General features: G+C 40.4%; 1 protein-coding gene across 2 annotated transcripts in view; it reads left to right on the top strand.

Moving 5' to 3' along the window:
- The first annotated feature begins 910 nt into the window (after positions 1–910).
- Positions 911–22,034, top strand: part of NCKAP5 (NCK associated protein 5) — a 408,143-nt gene continuing 387,019 nt past the window's right edge. The window contains exons 1-2 of one of the 2 annotated variants that reach the window (XM_030485815.1): positions 911–978; positions 1,639–1,677. The gene's annotated coding sequence lies outside the window, so the exon portion shown is untranslated. Of the gene's footprint in view, positions 979–1,638; positions 1,678–17,951; positions 18,005–22,034 lie in introns of those variants that run through there. The other variant, XM_030485817.1, reaches the window with a different exon arrangement.

The following is a 22,034-nucleotide window of genomic DNA, read 5'->3' on the forward strand; positions in this document are numbered from 1 at the left end:
AAACTTAGTTGATACGTTGATACTGTGATCCTTGAATAACTAGCACATTAGAAGTTTTTAAAATAATACTATATGCAAAAATCTATCTGGAAACATTCTTGATGTGCTGCATAGAAACAATAATACCAGTGGTACTGCCACATTGTTGTTTAGATCAGATAGAGGAAAAGCACAAGAAAGGCCTCTCTCTGGCAGTGCAGTGACGTTTGAAAACTAATGCTGAGCACTGTAAATCTGCAAACCACTCTGTAAATGTATCCGTTGGTAATACATTCTGCTCCCAGTATAAGCCAAAATGTAGCAGAGAATTATTAATTACATCACCACACCTATATAATAGAGTTCACTGTAGTTTTGTAGGAGTCAATGGTATTCAAGCAGTTTCTTTTGATGAAGTAATCGGGCTGCTTCTGGGGTCCATTTCAGCTGCTAGGGGCGTGCTTCAAATGTAAATGACTGCCAAATGGATTCCTTCTGAATTCCAGCCAATTAAAATACATTTAAAGTGCAGCTGGTGGGGAGCAAAAGGCTTATAATTGCATAAGACACGTTTGGTCATGGAACAAATCCCTGAAGTTTGGTGAATGGCAATTATTAAATACTGCATTTCTGGAGAAGTAAAGCAATCCAACAAAGAGCCTTCCTAAACTGCAGTCAGAAGCAAGGATGACACTTTTATACCACCTTAAAAGAGACAAAGTGGGGAGCGTGTTTGTTAGGGTGTCAGTTTTCTACCCTTGGCTCTTTAAACCATGCAAGTTTGGCAGTTTGCCCTATGTGGTGCTGCATACAAATAGTGACAGAACAGTGTGGTATTTGTTAAACCCCTTCTTGGGAAGTGAATGATTAAAACTCTGAAGGAAGATCTGAGAACCTCAGACATTATATTTTTTCTCAGTAAGACTATAATATTTACAGAATGAAACAGAAAATAGTGAATGGGGTGTAATGAATGACCTTCCTTTTCTGCTTTGCCTTGTAAGTAAGGACAGATTTTTTGTTTAATGCTTTAAATGTTATTATAAAAGAGGTTTATGGTTAGTAGCACTGAAAGATGCCATTAACACTTTTGATTTAACCTCATGTTTCGGGAAAAAGCTCAGCCGATATAACAGACCATGTGAAAAGGTGAAAGACATTACCCAGGAACTAGCTGTGTGCAGTCACTGCAGATACTGTGTCTGATAGATTCACAAACCATTACAGACTTTTTAATACACAACTATATTTGGCAGTCGGTACTTTCCAGCAATGTCACAGTCATGCCTGCATCTGCTTAAAAGTGAGATTTCAGATTTTTCTGCTTTTTAATATGCCTTTGTAAAATGCAATCTTAATCTGTTTAGTGAATGTGCTGATTTTAGAAACAGGAACAAATATTTTTATAGGCAGTTCAGAGAAGTTTGTCTGACAATGCTGCCCTTACCCATTTGGTATTAAACAAACAGTTGAAATTAGGTGAATGAAAAGTGTTTCCTATGTTATCTCAGGTTTTCCTTAATTGTATCAGGAAGTACTAAATGAAATCCAAAAAATGTCTTCCAGAACTAACAAGTATCGATTTCTACCTGTTGTGATATCTTATTGTATGAAATTTGCATGAAATCATTTGCAATTCCTGTTTGCCTCCTATTCCAGCATATCCGTCAGTCTGTTTTGGCTTCACTTCTGCTAACTGTGAGTAAAGACTCCTACAAATTTCATAGTGACAGATCATATTGCAGCAGTGGGGGTTCACTTAAATGTGCCTTGTTAATTTTCCGTGTATGAGTAGCACAGAGCATGTTGTCAAAGCGAGGCTTGTAAGAAAAAACTTATTGCTAAAATAAATGTCAATTAAATTATAAAATCAAGTTTTAAAGGCATTTGTCAAGAAACATAAACATGAGTACACATTTACTACAAAAATAACTGTAGTGCTCTTAAGCCCAAGAAAATTCAAGAGAATCAATGCAAATCTCTAAATTGAGGGGTTGGTTTTCTTTTTCCAATACCCTTATTTGTTGGCAGTTATTCACAGCTTGCAACCTATTGAGTAGATTGAAACTACTTTGTTTAGGTAAGACGTACTCATCACCAGCCACTGTTAGAAAATTAGGATCAATATGTATTTAATTGCAATAAATTTTATGGAAATAGATATGTCTGTATGTTCATGAAATGCATAGTATACATAAAATAATAAAAAATATTGTGCATAAGTTTTAGCAGCCCCTGGTCTATAATAGCATTAAAGATTTGATACAAGCCCAAAGGCAGCAGGAGTACAGAAGGGTGCAAAGAATAGTTAGCTGATCATAAGGAAGTGGAATAGACCCAAGCAGTTAAGACTGCAATAGTTTGCTAATACTAATAGAAATTACTTTTGTATGCTGGCTGACTTCTAATAAACTGCCGGTTTAGGGTATTTTTGAGAGCTGAAGATGAACAGTGCAATATAAGTAACTTTTTATTACAAAACACAAAATAACCCCTTTCTAAAGCTGGTAAATGAGGAAGCTGGTACCTGAGTGTAGACTCACCAAAAAGTGGGCTCTTAGTCATCTTCTTTTGATGGAACCTCAGGGCTAACAATGACAAAACTTGTTTCAAACTATGCCTCTGTCTTAAACAGGCTCGACTCAGTATAAATCAAAAGATGAATCTAGGTCCTCCTGCAAAATAACATTTTTCATGTAATTTACTTCTCATTTATGCACATGTGCAATGATGGATGTATCCTCCAGGTCCAGTGATTCATCTAATATACTAGTTACCTTAAGGAAAGCAAGATTGGTGCTTAGAAAGTATGCAAGCAAACAAGTGAAGAGGAGGTATTAGCACTTCTGCATTTCCTTCTTCATTTCATTGTACCAGTGTTTGGCCAGGGTTTAGCTGTTTGCAAATCGGAGCCTTCTTTGCTGCACAATTAAACAGTGAGCAATTGTCTCTTCAGGGAACTCACTGACCTATAGGCACACTGCTGCCTGGTCTCTGGAGCTTGATGGAGCTTAAGCAGAGCTACGATGAATCTTCCCAAACTGCAGTGCACTTCTGCGCAGGTCTTGAGGAAATAGTTTGGGAGCACTTAAGAATGCTTAGGTGTCCCTGAGGTTAAATATCCTTTGGAAAGCTGGCTTTCTGGATTGTTTCCTTGGACATTAGCACTTAAATTCTGTCAAAACACAGGCAAGTTTCTATTGGGCTTTTCACCAGAATGACTTGCTAAAAAGTTGTACAACTTTAGTGTGTCTCCACAGGAAAAATTACATAAGTCCATCTGAAGGGTCGGCATAATTTATAATGACAAACAGATGAGAACTTTCCTGAGGTTTTCCCCTGGGTGGTATTACTTAGTGATTCTCCTACAGTAAAAGCCACTACTACTTCATGTCTTTGGCAGGTCAAACTCTGAAATCTTTGAGTATCTGAACATATACCCTCCTTTATTAAAAGACTCGCATGGAGTCTATAATGGTTATATTGCCCATGGGACTAGAGGATGGCTATTCTGCTCGTTACCTGAAAAGCAAAGCGCTCTTTGGTTTCTACATTAAAACATCTATTAATTTTAGGTAGGATTTACTGTTTCTTCTATCACAATTTTGCTGGTGCTCTGGAGAACTCTGGAGGACAGAACCTAGCTGCATAATTGAGGGAAGTGGTATAGCAGCAGAGGGATGTCAAGCCAATTAGTGGATAAAGATGAAAGTCTCACCCAAGCTGAAGCCTAGCTAGTAGCAAACCTCCTTCTTCCTGGCAGAGGATTTTTCCTAAGCGTGTAGTATTTTCCAGCAGCTATGAGGATAGATGTTGTGCTCTCTTCAAATCCTTGACAATGACTCATGTATGATGTTCAGGTACAAGTGAAGGTATTGCCGTAAGGGAGCTGTTGACCTCTGTCAGCCCTGATAACTTTGATGTTTGGCATTGTGAAAAGAGCCGCATGGCCCGTGCTTTCCCACTGCTGCTCTGTCTTCCACCATGGTCATCGAAGCTGGCCCTGAGGTCCACAGTCCTCTTGGCACAGGGACACAGGGACAGAAAGAAGCTGTATACAGTGGGAGACTGGGGGATGAGTATGTTAACTTAGAGAATGTAGAATGGTTTGGGTTGGAAGGGACTTTTAAAATCATCTGGTTTCAACTCCCCTGCCATGCAAAACCTTGTGTTGTTAGCAGTCTTCCCTGGGCAAGTGCTAGCTAGATAAATATCATTGCAGCAATGTGCAGCATAGTGGTGGAGACATCATTTGAGACTTGTGAGTTATGAATGAGTTGAGAGTAATGTTCACAGCATGAGCAACTCGGAACAAAATATCTTAAAAAAAGCCAAAAGGATAGTGGTTGTTTTCCAGATTAAAAGTGAAAATAGCTGATGCTAATTGCAAAGTAGTGTTTATCATTTACACCAAAGTTGTGTCTGATAGTTTGCTCATAATAAGACCTGCGAACTGAAAGCAAGTGCAACTGCTGCACTATGTGTTTATAGAGAGATTGCTAGAAGAAACTAGAATAGTGCTCATGCTTCTTAAGCTTCATCAAACTGTAAATTTTGGTCCTCAGCAAGGTGACCGATTCTTTCCTCATTCTTCTCTTAGCAGTTGTTTACTTTAAAAGGACAACAAAAGCACATTCCATGTCCCCTTCTGGTGGTATTGGAAAGCTACACCATGGATTGCTGTTCCACTTTGGACATGTTCGCTATTACAAAATAAAGCCTGTTGGGCATTCAGTTCTGGGATTTTTGGTTTTGTGGGATTTTTTAAAAATTATTTTTCCATTTTGTTTGGTAAGTCATTGATTTGTTTAATATTTTTTATGGATCACATGGGGGAAAGTTGGGGGGCAAGTTCTTGGGAGAACAGATAATTATTACCAAACACAGAACTTGTATAATATGTGGAGGAAGAGAAGAAATACTAAAGTAACATAAATGGTTACACTGTCCAACCTGGTTAGTGGAAAACCTAACTGAAAGAGTAATGTATACTGGATGTGTATATCACAAGGAGTATAATTGTGGTAGGAATGATTTCCAGTAGGAAATAGTAGAAGGTAAGCAGGGCAAACCAAAATGTATTGCAGGAGATCTCTTTCTGGCAGAGCTTTGTGAGCGCTTGTTAGTGTTTGTGGAGCTAGGTCTTTGGTAAACTTCTTTATTCTTCATGTTACAGTTTTATATGATAAGGTAAAGGGGGTGATCAATAGTCATGCACCAGTCAATGACAAATCATCAACAGTCAATGTCAAAGCATAAGCTTAAAGCTATCCTTTAATTAACCAAATTATGGGACTAGCAATACTGGTTTAGGTTGTCCCTCAAAATCTGGAAGCAGAGATAGCTCTGTCAGCCCTTTCTCTGCAGAACTTCACCACAATGGTGAATTTTAATCTCTTAATCTATAGTCATTAAAGTGATCATTTCAAATCTCATACTATCCATCTGAGAGCCTGTGGATAAAATGAAATTAACCTTCTCAAAGTTACTTATGCAGTTCGTTTGTAGCAGAACAACTCTCCAGCCTCTCACCTAAGCAATAAAATTATCATGCATACAATGAAGTTGCTGACAATCATTTCCTCTCTAGAAAGCAATTCTAATGAAAACAGTGTTTTAGTTATCCAGAGTTACACAGTTCAGAGCAGTAGTCAGGAACCTTGATCTTGTAGTAACTAAAGTTGATGAGTGAACACAATGCTCTTAAATGAGATTTTAAGGCCTTGGTGATCACTGCAGGTAGCTGTGATTAATAAAATGTATCTTGGGCCTTAATGAAATGATTATTTCAGGCATACATTCTGCTTATAGGACCAAAGTAATTTTCCTGTCCAGAGTCAAAAAGTTGTCCCCTTCCTGTCTTCTGTGGTAGAAACCGCTAAGCAGGAATTCAGGGTAATTTTTATGTGACTTCTTCTGTGGTAGCCCACATGAATGTTGTCTTTGTCACATCAGCCCAGGAGAACTTCGCCTGGATAGGCAGCCGGACTCATTACTGTGAGCTTTGTTTCTGGAGGGCAGGCTGTGTCTCTAGACACCAATTTGTATAAATGTGATTGCTCCAAGGAAGGAACTGCCTTTATTTCCTTCATTTGTTGGAAGAAAAGTAATTTACTTCCATTTTCCAGGCTTTTACCCACATTGGTTCAGTTTTGTGGCTGGTCCTAAAGGAAAAACTAATTCTTTATTCTTTCCAAATCACCCTTCCAGAGAAAATAACAGTAGCTGTGTAGTTCCTACTCTTTTCACTCCATCCCCTCTATGCCCATAGGGGATACATTCAGAGATGCTATAAAATAATACCTGTGTTTATACTCTTCCTCTTTTTTCGGCCTAGAAAGGCTGTGTCCAGCTGAAAAAGAAACTGACCCACTGTGGGGGGGACAAAATGCATTCCTGGAACCATGTTCACATTCAAAGCAATGCTATACTTTGGCAACACTCTCTGACATTGCAACATGCAAGAAATGACTATTGCTGTGCTCGTTAGTGCAGGTTAATTTTTAAAAATTTTTTTATACCTCCTTCATGCTCCTGTGGAAGAAAAAAGACCTGATCTGGTTTTTTTTCATTTTGCCATTTTTGTTGCTAACACCTTACTTTCAATATTGCAATGTGTATTTAGCTATTACAAATGCATGAATTATTATGCACTCTTGTAACATAGGAATACATGTTACAAGGAATATTTAAGTATAAAATTTCATAGTTTACAAAATCCTGCAGAGAATAATGGTATCCTGCTTTCTTTTGCAACTTCAATCCAGTTAGGCAGAATAAGTACTCGACCAGGAGGTTTTAAGGATTACTTGGGCTGCGCAGGTAATGGACACAGTGATCAGACAGTGCATGCTCCAGGGTTATCTTTGTATGGGTGGGATGTGCATTTACAGCTGTTCTGTAAAATAAAGTATTGTAACATGCTTTTTGATTGCCTGGCTTGACACACATGAGGCAAGCATGATGTATCACTATTGACAGTAAAAACTAAAACAATATTTTATTGACGAGCTCTCAATGACAGAGCTTTATGAGAACAGAAAGCAAGTCCTCTGTACTGCTGTTGGTCGCCTCAGGAGGCTGTGATGGAGTGCCAGAACTGAGTAATTTTGAAACTAAATATCTGTAAATGGATTCTTTGTTCATTTAAAGGAGTTAAAGGGAAGAGTATGGAGGTTTCTCTGGGGAATGTCATAGCTTTGTTGTGCAACACAAAGACTGTGTTTGAATCAAGATGTGGGTACATCTAACAAGATCTTCTCTAGCAACATCAGGCATGCACTACAGTTTCTCCAGAACCCAATTTATAACCCTGAAGTTTGTATTAACTCTTTGAGATTGCCTTCCGTCTCTTCTCCTGAGCTACCCTCTTCTCCATCATGGAAGGTCTGTTAATGAAGTGTTTCTTTTATTGATTACTAGGAGTTTCACACAGGTTGTACTGTGAGCAAAGACATGTTTTCTTTAATGGTAAAACTGTTGATCTTTCTGCAAGGCAGCAGGCTGATCTATATGCCAGGACATTTAATTGCAGGGATTTTTTTCTGCTGCAAAGCTATTGGCTTCATACACTGGAAAAAAAATAAAAGGAGGGAAGAGGGGGTGAGAAGAAAGCAGAGCAAACATGAGGAAATGTTTTATTTTTTATTATTGGAATGGATCCTATGATGAGATTTATTGTCACTGCTATATTAAACTTGCTTGCTGAGCCTCAGTGCAGCCGTGACATTTGCTGTCATCCAAGAATGTGCTTTATTGACAGACTGAAATGGCTTTAGAAGGTAACTTATTCTTCAGTATGATTTAAGACATCAGAATCTAGGTATAGCTTCATTTGGACTTTGTTAATACTGAGAGGATGCAGCTTCATGCAGCAGGTGCTGGACAGCACAAGAACTCCTGTGGTGGTACTCCAGGTGCTTGGTTAATGTCTTACTCCCCAGGGCATTTCATTCATCCCAGCCTTGCTGCTGCTCCTGCTGCTTCCTGCACGAAGATTTTGACAGTCAGAATCAACAAAGTTGGAAAAAAGGCTGTTTCAAAATGAGAGAGATACAGAGTAGGGCAGAAATGCAGACAAGTGGTTGGCCAAAACTCACACAGGTGAGTGGCAAAGTTTAAAAAAAAAAAGGCAGACCCAAATCATCTTAATTGAGTGCTTGTGCTTTAACAACCACATCATCACCCATCCTCTGATTATGAAACTTTTAACTAATTTTGTTCATAACAGTGATAGTCCTTGTCATAGATCTTCTTCAAAAGATGAGCGTGGTCTTGCCTTTTGACTGTTACACAGGTTGTTTTCTGAGAACTGTTACAATCTTTGCTTTGCAAAAGAAGAACTTCCAGAAATGAATGCTGATTGCAGTGAGCTGCTGCTCTGGGCCTCCCATAGAGCAGCGACTTGTGGAACACCTGCTGAAGTTTGGGTCAACAGCATAGTTTGTCTTATGTCAAGTGTTCCTCTTAACAAAGAAAAGGGAATAAAAAGTCACTTTGTGTGAAATTGCTCACTAGGCAGACAGCTGCGTAATGTGTTCTGCTGTGAAATCCTGCTGATACTCCACAGTGAGAACTTAGGTTATGCATTTGGTCTTAAGGGCCTAAAAATGACCCTCTGCAGTTGGGCTAAATTCATCAAAGATTTTAGTGGTTTTGATTTTAGATGATGACGGTAAGGATGTCCAGCATGGGGGGAGAAATACTTCTGCCAACTTTCATAAAATCAGGATTCCACTACAAGCGAAAGACCAATGGCAATCTGAAAGGATGGCTGCACAAAATCAGATGAGTCCAGATGCTTGGCCCAATTTCTACCCTTGGTCCTTGAACGAAGCCAAGTGCGAGAGCTCCTGCTTTCAATATATGTGAGAGTCACTACACCACATTATGTCTTTTGCAGAACAGAGATGCTAAGACATCCTGTAACTAGAAAAATAACTGACAAAACAAATCTTTTGGGGTCACTCATTATGAGGGAGAATATGCCATGCCAAAATTAATTGTGCAAACGCAAAATATGAGGTATTATCAGTGGAAAAAATAAAAGGAAAATACTCTTGAATGAAATATCTGAATACAGTTAAGAAATAGAGGACAAATTATACTGGCATAAACTTTTGCAGTCCTCCTGTGTCAGGGAAGCCAATTAAGATGAGAAAGGAGATGGCACCTATATTATATATGTCAATGTTTGGTTTTCTTTTTGAAAAAGCACATGCTGAAGACAAAGAAATATATTTAATAGAAGTGGTTTGAAAATAAAGCAATTTTTTTTCACAATGAAATATGTGTGTTAAGAAACTCTTTGTGACCAAAATTATCAAATGTGATTTTTCTTGGCCCATCATAGAATTACATATCAAGAGTATTTTAATTTCCTTATCTGTAAGTGTAACTTCCTTCATGCAGAGTGAGTGGTAGGAGTACAGGACTGTCCGTCCATTCTTCATATGAGTCTATTTGTATTAAGAAAGGTTTTGTGATGCAGCTGCCAATGATGGTAGCAACTGGTGACAATGTGGCAATTTACAGTATCTCAGCAATGTCAGACACATGATTTTTATCCTTTTCCCACTGAAATGGCCAAAAGAAGTCTTGAACTGCTGAAGTTTCAGTCAACAGCACAGTCAATCTGTCAATTCCGAGTCATTTATATGAAAGGTTTAACCTGCAGAGTTGAAGTTCATCCTTATTTCTGCATGGGAAGAAAAGTTACATAGAGTCTTGTTCTGGGATAGACAACACATCCCATGTGTCTAGTATATCTTCGGCTTTATTTTAGAGCAAAGATTTGTTTGACAGATCAGAGAGCTTCAGTAGTGTTTCCCAAAGCTCTGCCTGTTAGATAGTGATGAAGGGGAGGACAAGTGGACTTCCCTAGAGATTTACCATAAAATCCCACGATCTTGGCTCTTTCTGGCCCACCTTTCCCCCCACTGTATTTTGCTTACCAGCTTGGGGAAGATCTTGTAAACTGTTTTCCTTTGCAGAACCCTAGTACTTACTGCTTAGTTTTTTGAACAACATTTTTGACCACTGAAGAGGATTGCTTGAACCAACATGTTCCAGGAATAACTATCCTGAGAACAGTCTGCTGAGACCTCATGGGCAATTTTATTTTGTTCACTGGAGGTGGAGATTTCAAGCCCCTGGCAAATGCTGTCACAGATCTCAGTAGGGTCATTCTGCTGCTTTGCTCGAGAGAAAACAATAAAATAATTATTCAGGAAAATATTTGAGAGCAGGAAACACTTTTTGTACACCAGAGCCACAACTTGGCAAACAATAAACAATGGGAAAGTTTGTCTCAGTAACACAACTTAGCAGAATAAAAAAGCTGGAATTCTTTCAACAAAGTATATTCTCTTCTTCTCAGATATTATGAAAGCTGATATCACTTGTAATTCCTCAGGAAAGAAAAAAACCCCCTCAGTTTGCAGTACATCAATGCAGTCATTTTTTTCCCTGACTAATCTAGAAAAAGACATTGTATATGACTGTTTTTTTCTCTGCCAGAAATGCATTCCTGGAACAAAATAAAGGCTCTTCTATTGTTGTTCAGTAATTTGGATAATAGTTTCTCCATGAAATTTCATAACATTTATTTACTACCATAAATGATTAGATCAAGTGGTTTCAGCAGTCAAAACTGGAATCCCTCTCCAGTAAGCTTTCTTACTGAGTTAATTTTGTAAATATTATGTCTAAAATAATTTCAAATGACAAGTTCGTATGAGTAACGTAACATGGATATGAAATAAATCCACAGAGTTCTGTGTGTAAAGCAGAGGAAATATTAATGGAAGAGGCTTCAGCTGTGTAGATTCAGCTAAGCAAAACCTTTTCTAGAATTATTGACAGCCTTGGATAGTTACAGGTATTTCTTTTTTGGATCAATTAGATTGCAGTGGTTGTGGCCAACAGCACTTTTTTGCTTTATATTTGTAGTGTCTCAGGAGTTTCTCTTCCCACAGAATGAGGATTCATATTTCTGAAAAGTCTTCCTAGACTGCTGGGAGGCAAAGCCCACACCTTAATTTACCAGCCAAGAAGAAGCAGCAGGGCAGGCTGCCTTACGCTTATCTAAGGAGATCATAAGAACAGCAGCTGTGTGAAATCTTCCTCTTTATGTATGGACTTGCACATCTTTTGGTGTTGTAACTTGTGGTTATCCATGAGCGTGGCTTCTGTGCAGTGCCTCAGCTGCATACCAGGCATAGCTGGTGGGCAGTGCTGGCTGTAGGAGCTCCCAGAGCGGGAGGGAAATGGCATTTTCCTGTAGCCGTGTGGTTAGTGCTATTAGTTAAGGCACAACAGAAGTGTATTAAGGGGACTGTTCCTCTCATATAGTTTGAGAAGTGTGGGAAAGAGAGGAAGAGATGCAGCTTGACTTACTGTGTAAAATGTGTTGTGCTGTGTAACATAAAGCTGAAGGGTCTGACACTAGCAAGCCTGACATCTCTTGAGTTGGAATCAGCAGTTACACAGCAACCTTTGGGTGAAGCACATGTGATTTAGTTTGGGTGTATCTATATGCTGTAATTGCCGTTTACAAGGATACTCTAACTTGGCCTTACTAGTCCTCAGTTGTATATAACCCACTGGAAAGATGGTGGTATAATGGGTAATGCTATGCCCTCTTGTCTTTCACAGAATCACAGAATGGTTGAGGCTGGAAGGGACCACCCGAGGTCATCTAGTCCAACCTCCCTGCCCAAGCCAGGTACCTAAAGCACATTGCTTAGGATTGCGTTCAGACAGCTCTTCAGTATCTCCAGGCAAGGAGACTCCACAGCCTCCCTGGGCAACCTATTCCAGTGCTCAGTCACCCTCACAGTAAAGTTCTTTCTCATGTTCAGGTGGAACTTTCTGTGTTTTAGTTTATGCCTGTTGCCTCTTATCCTATTGGCTGGCACCACTGAGAAGAGTCTGGCCCCATCCTCTTGACACCTTCCCTTCAGATACTTAGACACATTGATCAGATCCCCCCTGAGCCTTCTCTTCTTTAGGCTGAACAGGCCCAGTTTCCTCAGCTTTTCCTCACATGAGAGATGCTCCAGACTCTTAACTATTCTAGTAGCCCTTTGCTGGACTTGCTCCAGGAGCTCCACCTCTCTCCTGTACTGGGGAGCTCAGAACTGGATACAGTACTTCAGGTGAGGCCCCACGAGGGCTGAGTAGAGTGCGAGGATCACCTCCCTTGACCTGCTGGCAATGCTTTTCCTAATGCACCCTGGGATACCATTGGCCACAAGGAAGGGCACATTGCTGGCTCATGGGCAGCTTGCTGTCCACCAGGATCCTCACATCCTTCTCCACAGAGCTACTTTCCAGCAGGTCAGCCCCCATCCAATACTGATGCATGGGGTTATTCCTTCTAAGGTGCAGGACCTTGCAGTTACCTTTGTTGAGTTCCAAAAGGTTCCTCCCTGTCCATCTCTCCAGCCTGCCTAGGCTCCTCTGAAGAACAGCACAGCACTCTGGGGTATCAGCCGCTCCTCCCAGTTTTGTATCATCAGCAAACTTGCTGAGGAGACACTCTATCCCTTCATCCCTCCATCCAAGACATTGATGAATAAACAATACTGGACCCAGTATCGACCCTTGGGGGACACCACTAGTTACTGCTGCCTGCTAGTTACCAGTACCTCTAGTACTGATGTCCAGCTAGACCCTGTGCCACTGACCACAACCCTCTGAGATCTGCCATTCAGCCAGTTCTCAATCCACCTCATTGTCCACTTATCCAGCCTGCACTGCCTGAGCTTGCCTATGAGGATGTCATGGGAAACAGTGTCCAAAGCCTTGCAGAAGTCCAGGTGGACATCATCCGCTGCTGTCCCCTCATCTGTCCAGCCGGTTGCCCGTCATAGTAGGCAGTCAGGTTTGTTAAGTATGATTTCCCTTTGGCGAATACATGCTGACTACTCCTGATCACCTTCTTGTTTTCCATGTGCAACTACTTCCACTTTACTCATCTAATCGCAAGGAAATCAATCAGAGCTCATCCTATCTCTCACTCTAGTTAAGTATCACTCAAGAAAAGTGCTTCTGCATGTCAGTCTAGCTGAAATTCTCCTTCTTTTTTGAATTATTTTGTTTCCTTGGCATCTTGTCTTCACATACTGGTTGTGGTCTACATTGCTCTTATTGCATGCAATAAGTAATAATTGCTGAAGGTGACCCAAACGGTATAAATGACAGCATTTAAATTAAAGAGGATGCCTGCCCATTTTGGTTTTTGGGATCTGTTGTATTCCACTAGTTCATAGTGGTGCTTATTTTATCTGAAAAATGAATCACTTGCTGATGGATTTAACGGTCTTATTTTTTTCACAGAGGTACTAAATATCATCCCCCCTCAATCACATAAAGTTTGAAGTTTAAATTGGGTTCAGGAGGCCTGGAGTAAGATGATATCTTTAAAAAATAGCATATTAGATAGTCCCGGGGACTCTCTGGTGTGAGACAAGTTAAAAAGGTAAGAGGGAGGAGAAAACACCCACAACTTGTGCTGTCTGTGGGGACATCATTAAAGAGTTCAGTGCAGGGGTCCCTGAATGGGTCAGAAGAGTTCTCTGCTCTGCCACAACTGCTTCAGATCTGGAATTCAGGTAATGAAGAGCAAGCTAGATTTAGTCTGACTCTGGTTTTCCAAAGATCTAATGCAGCCTATAGCTAGAAATATTACGAGTGTCATCACATATCTTTCCCAATGACGCTTTTTTTAGCTGGAAGCATAACTGATTTCAAAGTTATTGGAGGATCAATGTATTATTTCAGGTTTGTTTGGGTTTTGTTAAGAAAGGTTTTGCTTGATTCTCATCTAGGCATATTTGCCATAGTTCTTGTTTTTCTGTTAGTTCAGTAATATTGTCCCCCAAAGAATGTACCTTTTTCCTTAAATCAGATCTTGATTTTAAGTAACTTCATGCAAGCGTTTAATTTCTATGAATGGCTTTTAGGCCTAGCAGGCCCTGCGGGGCTGAGCAGAACCAGGTCCCTTTGCACTCGCTCACATCTTCTGTTGACATCAGTGGCCATTGGCGCTTGAAACAGAATTTCTCCACTGAGTCCCAAAAGTAGGTTAGTCTGTTATTTTTCACAAACTTTCTTGGAGGGAGTTTTAGATGTGCAAATCCTGGTGAACAGTTACCTCAATGAAATGTCACTGAGACATCAGACAGAGATGACTCCCTTTGCTTCCTCTTGGAAATTGGAAGAGGATCTGTAGTGTCAGGAGTGGTCAGAGTGCATGTGTAAAGTGTGACTTGTGTATCTCTCTCGGTACACTTCCTGAAGTTTCTGCTGGGACAAAATGTTCTTTTTACCTGGCCATTCCTAGGCAATTAGAATATGAAATAAAAAGGAATCTCATCTAAATAGGGCCCCTTTGTAATTTCGTACATAATATTCTGCATGGAAAGAATGACATTTTGACCCTACTTCTGCCACAGAGGGATGACAGAGGGATGCCACAGAGGGATGACAGACAGTTTATAATCCTTCCCAGAGTATGACAACAAATATAAATCTGGCCTGAACAGGCAGCTGTATTGCTTTCAGCTTGCTGGTGCTGTGTTTATTGAACAAATGCTTGTTATATATATTTAATATGAAGCAAGTTAAGATTTTGAGGAAAGAGACATAATAACTACGAAGTTTACTTCCACTTCTGTGAGATTTCTATTACATCAGGTCTGTAGTCTAATTGCAATGTAAATCATTGGAAAACATTAGAGATTTTTAAATGGGCTTTGAATCTTAACCTTGATATCCAGGAAAGCCTCAGTCACTTAGGCCCATATCCTTGGAAAGACTAAGGTGTCCAAATTCCCACCTAAATACCTCCTGGATGCTAATTGCACTGAATTGCATTAATATATTACAACTTCAGACGAGTGAAGAATTAAACATTTTGGCTTTTGAGTTGTAAGCTTCATTTAAAATTACTTCTAAACTGAAAAATTTCAAAATTCTTGAGTTTGGGCTAGTTTCACACACCTGAAGACAACATAAGAAAAGTCATCAAATTATACATTTCCGCAGATAATTTTAAACTCTCTCTTTTTTTCTCAGAAGGACATATTTTATTAGAGAGAGTAGTGAAAATCTTTGATCACTGAAACTTTTCAGACCTTCTGGCTCATATCCTGTTAGGATTTTACTCCACCCACCTACCCACCCACCCAAGTATTCTGTCGTTATAAATGCACAATGTGTTGTTCATGTTCTTTTATTTATATTTATTCTTTCAACCCTACCTGTAGTGCGTATGCATACATACATGCAGTTCTATTTTTGTGGTTGTACAGAATCTAGAGAAATAGTGGGGAAATAAACTTTTACATATGAATTGTGTAGTGCTTCATTCTGCACAGACAAAATGATGTAATGAAATATCTCTTTTGTCAGTCATACAGAGCTGCAGCTTTTGAATTTCCGGAATTATTAGTCACCTGGGCTTGCAAAAACACCATTTGGCTGTGTAAACCTGCTGGTCCAAATACCCTCGTTGCGATGAAAGTACTTGCACTGTGACGCCCCCTATTCCATAAGTCTCATTTCCCCTTAGCTTTAAAAAAATGTTGTCCTCTTGGTACTCACTTGTAATTTGCTATCTAACAAGTAAGTGTCAGAGCCAGTGGGGGCTACAGACCTGAAAAATAATATTCAAAAGGAAGGCCCGTGATGTTGCAGTGTCTAGGGTCTTCCTTTTAGCAGTTACAAAGGGCAAATTAACACCTGGCAATTGAAAATCATTCTGTTTCACAGTTCTACGTATAATTGTAATGGGGCATCAGTCTACTTTTATTTGTTGTTTTTTGAAATGATGCATGGGTGTGGTCAGTTAAACAGCATCCTCTCCCAACCCTGCTGCAACACAAAACCCAGAAAGCCCTTTAAAATAATTTTTTGTAATTGAACCCCATCAGCTTTGATGCATTTTCCAACTGCCTGTAAAAACAGAGCATAAAACCATTATTAATACACTAAATGCTGACCGAATGTACTGAGCGAAGTAGCAGTCAGCTGAAGGTTGCTCTGGCTGTTCTCACTGGGAGCTTTTGAGTAATGAGACCTTTGGAAAAAGATCTGATCTTTTGCTGCAAGGTGCCTGAACCAGACATTGAGGTGTTTCGATAATCAGTCCTTTCACCTCCATCATAGACTCCTATGCCCTGTTAGTACAATGTAACAAATAACATATTTTTTCCTCCAGTGTCTTTAAAAATGGATTTTGCTGCAGTTGGACAAGTTATTTTGCAGCTTAATTTCCATAGTCAGAGGCTCTTCATTAGCACAGCTTCCTATGACATTAGTTTATTCTGCATGTAGTTCAGTTACATTAAGGAAAATCACAGCAGTAAATATCTTACTAGGTATACAGGTTTTTGTAATCAGTCCCTGACAACATCTGTCAAAACAATATGGGAAAATCCTGGCTTGCTTTGTCATTACAGAATGGGACTGTTTGTTTATTCAATAGAAGAAATAAAGCATATTGAGAGGAGGCCAGAAGAGTCATACTGACTCAGTTACTGGGACTTCCAGCTTTCAGCTACAGGATATTTTGCTTCCAGCATTTCCCATCAATAATAAACAATCTTTATGGGAACCATCGAATGATAAAAATGAGATCATGAATTGAGAGCTAGGCTATGTATTTTTTGATCTGTTGTATGCTGTAGTTTACATTAGGGTCAATCTTGAAACTGGAAAGAGGCAGGCTCTGTATCACAGCATTGCAAATAAATGTTTGCCAGCTATGTGAGATACCATCAATAATTCATCACTGCAGTTCTTCCAAGATGGTCTGTTGATGCAAACTGTCAGAGCACATGGAAATAATATGAACATTTATGTGATTTACAGAGCTACAAAATAGCAAATAACTAGAAATTTCTTCAACTGACAGTACGCGTAGGCTCTTGAATGTCAGAAATAGTGTGACAGCTGCAGCATGTATAAATCACGGTCATCTGTTTAAAGTGTTCTCTGGGTATAAGTACATGCACTTAAACTGGCATCTTCATAGTCCATTTCCAATATCTGATTGACAGATTGTATTTTATGTAATTGTGCATTTTCTTATGTTTTTATTAACTCTTTAATCCCCTGAGGTGCTCAGTAGTTACAGTAGTATAACTTGATGAATAGAATTGCTAGAGCTCAAAACACAAATGTTTCCCTGCCATGCAATTTCATCTGGGCCTATAGGGTTTTTTGGTAATTTGGGTCTTTGGAAGCATACTAGAAATTGTGTTGCACAAAGTGGTTTGTAAAATTTTTGTGTGTGTTCTTGTTCAGTCAGAAACTTAGGAATCATAGAATCATAGAATACTTTGGGTTGGAAAGGACCTTAAGATCATCTAGTTCCAACCCTCCTGCCATGGGCAAGGACACCTCGCACTAAACCATGTTGCCCAAGGCTCTGTCCAACCTGGCCTTGAACACCGCCAGGGATGGAGCATTTACCACTACTTTGGGCAACCTGTTCCAGTGCCTCAGCACCCTCACAGTAAAGAAGTTTTTCCTTATAGCTAACCTGAACTTCCCCTATTTAAGTTTAAACCCATTCTCCCTTGTCCTATTGCTGCAGTCCCTAATGAAGAGTCCCTTTCCAGCATCCCTGTAGGCCCCTTTCAGATACTGGAAGGCTGCTATGAGGTCTTCACGCAGCCTTCTCTTCTCCAGGCTGAACAGCCCCAACTTTCTCAGCCTGTCTTCATATGGGAAGTGCTCCAGCCCCCTTATCATCCTCGTGACACTCCTCTGGACTTGCTCTAAGAGCTCCATGTCCTTCTTATGTTGAGGACACCAGAACTGCACACAGTACTCCAAGTACTCATATAAATGGTGACTCATATGGTAATTTATTTTTGTGTCTTGACAAAATTCAGGTGAGAGACATTCTTTGATTGCAGCTACGTGATTAAGTGCCAGCAGCAATGGGAAAAGCTTCCTCATGTTTCAGCTGAATTCCTGTCTTTGTACCAGCCGTGGTCCCAGAGCTGCTCAGGTCTGTATGGTGCAACGAAGCACTGCCCTAAAGCAAACTGAAGTTGTTCCCACTTGTCCAAATCTTTCACTTCTGTAGACTGATCTTTTAGCAGCATATGTTAATCTTGAACCAGCTCAGTATTATCAGCCCCTGCATGCAACCAGCCTATGAATGCGTGTTTGGGAATGTAACGTATTCACACTGAAGGGTCTGAGGATCACTGCGGGGTTTTTTTGGTTTTTTCTTCTTGTTGGTTTTTTGGTTTTTTTTGTCTCTGGCGTAGTGTGGAGGTAGAGATGAGCTGAATTCATCTTTCCAGCACCAGTACAGGCACCAAGTGCTATGGAGGCAGAGGACCTACCCCTCAAACTTGAAACCTGTGTGTTATAAGGTTACTTATATACTTATATTTAAGTATATAGTATACTTATAAGGATAATTAGCAGCTTGAAGCGTTTTAAAAGTGCAGCATTTCTACAGTGAAGAAGGTACCATTCTTCCTAGGAGTATGTCTGCTGTGTGTGATCATTCATACTTAAACAGGAATGAAAAAAGAGAAATGACAATAAGGGACAATCTCTGGCATTCAGTTAAGGAAGAAGAGAGGATGATACATCGTGTTGCCCCTTGTTTTCCTCTCTTCTCCCATATAATCCCATGAAAGCACTTTTGTAGTGATTAGGTGAGTGACTGGAAGCTGTAAGTATTGGATAGATTTGTGACAGTGCACAGGTGTACAAGACTTTAAAGCACATCTGTGCAAAAGAATTGCCTACCATAACCCTCTTCGGTGGATATTGGTGGGGTTGTAATGCCAATGCGCTTGGCTCAGTACAGAAGATAAACTTGATTTTTGTATGGGGAAAGTTTAATAGCTTTACCTCTTCCATTTCAGTAGGGAATAAAACCAATAAAACCAATGTGGAAGAGTTTGGGGTGTTTTGTGCAAACACAGCACACCTCACTGTGCTGAATGATGCGCAATGGAAGATCACACAGCAGCCTTTTTCCTGGTAACCCACCTGAATGTAACTTCATTTTAATCTAGGATAGCTGTGGCTGAGTGTGCCAATCCATCTCTATCCCTCCATTCCCCATGGGGTTCTCTTCCTCCACTTCTTTTCACAGCGTTCTGTGACGGTGTGGCCGCAGGGCGATTTCGCTCAGTGTAAGTGTGTGTATATCTCCACGGAGAGAGAGATTTTGTGTCATGAGCAGCAGGGATGATTTCCGTCTGGGAGCTGAGCTGAGTCACCCTTCAGCTGTGCGGCAGGACACAGGAGAGGAGACATGAGGGCATTCCTGGCTTGGAGAGAGGGACCGTGGCTGTTGGCAGCTCCCCGTGCAGCACCAGGCCCAGTGTAATGCAAAAGTGTGACATGAGTGACTGCGGATGTGTGAAACCACTGCCATGCGTCATTGTAGCTGTGGTTTTGTCCTGAAGCAAACCTGGGTTTGTATGCCCTCCATTTGTTTAGTGTGGCACAACTGAAATGTTTGCCTGCTGTTCCCCAGAAGCTGGGAGATTTGCCATCTGAGTCAGGACTGCACTGTAGGGATCAGCCACAAGCAGGGTGTTACTCACCCCTGTGGGTTTTGGCCCTGTTGGGGAATGCTCTTTGTGGAGCGCTCTTTCTCTAGTAGTGCTGGGCACGGTGCAGCTTGAGGTACACGTACCCAAATCCTGCAAAAGGTAACAGGTTCCCACTGACATCAATGGGCTTTGGATCAGGCTTTTAATCAGGGTGTTAAATATATGGGCACAAGGCAGTTTTTGAATGGCTGTGGCACACACGATAATGAAGCAAGCTCTGTTGCCCCATAGAGGGACCTTGCCCAGCTGTCGTGTCTCATGGCATTTTCTGAAATTCTCAGTTGCATCTCAACTTTTTTTGAAAGGAGGGAGTTTTCACCTGAGCAAATGTGCAAATACATGCCCTTAGGGAAGCTCTACTAAATAAATCCATTATACTGTTGTTCAGTTAAATTTACTGCAGTCTGTTAATATATTGTTTTTAAATATGTTTTAGATAGGAAAGAAGTATAGCTTTCCATTTGGGATTACCGAAGAGGAAGTAGTAGGGCTGCAGGCAAAATCTGTTAGGCCACTTTGGGAAGGGTGGTAAAACCCCCCAAGAACTGCGCTTTAATATTTATTAAAAAGCTGGTGTTCTCAGTGAAGCTGCCTCTAAGAAATGCTGTTATTTCATTTCAGTGTTGTACTAAGAATAACAGAATTTCTGAGCTGTTGTCTCAGGCTTTATATAGGCTGAAGGTTTATGTTCTGGTTGATTTTTGATAAATTTTCCTTCCAGGCATAAGGCATAGAAACTTTTAATTAAATCTTAAATTCTAGAGCAAGGGGTAAGTGGTGTGGTAAGATGCAGATGCATCTTTGTCATTGTGTAATTCCCCGGAAGAAAGAAAAGGTTGCCATAAAGTTGGTACGCAGCTGAGGTGGCTGGTTGTACAGTTCGAACAGTCACACATAACTCAGATGGAAGATATTCCAGGTGAATATCTATCTCTGAGGCGTGTCTCTGCTGCTGCTTTCCTCCCAGCACCTGAGTTGTTTTCCTCAAAAATATTTCCTGAATATGCCATCTTGAGGGCAACTGTTTTCCATAGGTATCCATAGAAAATCATAGAATCATAGAACGGTTTGGGTTGGAAGGGACCTTGGAAATGAATACTTCATAGTTGGAAGAAGTGCCGTTAATCATTTCAAGGTGTCTTCTTGGAATTTTGTGGAGAAGCCAGGAAGTACCTGCTACCCAGCCAGGACAGGAACTGTGGAATAGCAGAGGCAGGTGCAGGAGGGTTGGCATAGCAGCTATGCTGTTTCTCCTCTCCTTTGGTGGTGTTTCAAGCAGATGGTTTTCTAGTTCGTAGCACCAGACAACACTACTATTCCCTGTGGAAGCAGAGGCATTCCTGTAATTATATAAGGCATGATCATACCCTTACTTTGAGTAAATTAACACTGTGCTGGCTTGAGTGGCTTGGGAGACAGGCCTTTGTTGTAAGGGGGTCACAAGTGCCTGATGTGAGACAGCCCTGATCCAGCACGCTGCCCTGCCTTACCCACAGCTTCATGCAGCATGGGATATCTCATCCCAGGCAGCTGCTTGTGTAACAAGCAGCTGTGGGTTTAGCTCCGGACACCAAACATACTGAACAAAACCAGCGCTGCTGGGATGATCTAGTGAAGCAGTGAGCTGAAGTCAGTTAATCTCCCTATAAGGTTTGACTCTCCACTCCATTTAGGAGGAATTATGGCTGAGTCAGGGCTGTAGGAATAGCTAAAATCAAAATTCTTCCTTCTCTTTCTTGAAAACTGATGGCAGTATTTTCGTAACTATTTTAGTAACTGTACTGAAAGCCTGAATATGTAGAATAATTTGCAAGATATAAAACGTATGAAGCTTTCAAGGGACTTGATGGACACTGTCGCTGTCTGAGTTTGTCATTCTAAGTGATAAAATCAAATGGCTGCTTATGTATTTAAAAAATTGTTGTGGCTGCGGGGAAAATATTGGAGCAATGAGGACATTCTCACTAACTTGGAGATTAGAGAGGCCTCTTTGGCAGGAAGAAAATGTAGTTAACCTATAGCACCTGCATATACTTGCATGTCTATGATCTTCTGGTTTTTACAGCCTGTGGTGTCTATTCCCTCCTTGATATATTTGCAAAATTCATGTGATGTTCTTCTGGAAGTTCTGATGAGTGGAGAGGAAATACAGTGCCTAGCACAAATGGTTCCTTCTGAATGCTGCATTCCTACAGTTATCTGTCATTTAGAAAAATACAACTCAGTAACCTATTTTTAGCAGAGTTTCTGACAGTAGTAATTAAATATATTTTAAAAAATCATAATACATAATATTAAACCAAATCCTGCCATCATACTTACCATTTCTGGTACATTGTCCCCATTAAGTTACAGTGGCATTTACTGTTTATCTTGCCAACTATCCGGTTACTGGATCTTTCTGAGGAGAGAAGGGGGGGAGAGGAAAGAAGATACCAGACTCGCTCGCATTCA

Source organism: Strigops habroptila, chromosome 5, assembly GCF_004027225.2.
Source record: "Strigops habroptila isolate Jane chromosome 5, bStrHab1.2.pri, whole genome shotgun sequence".
In the NCBI taxonomy this organism is placed as follows: domain Eukaryota; kingdom Metazoa; phylum Chordata; class Aves; order Psittaciformes; family Psittacidae; genus Strigops; species Strigops habroptila.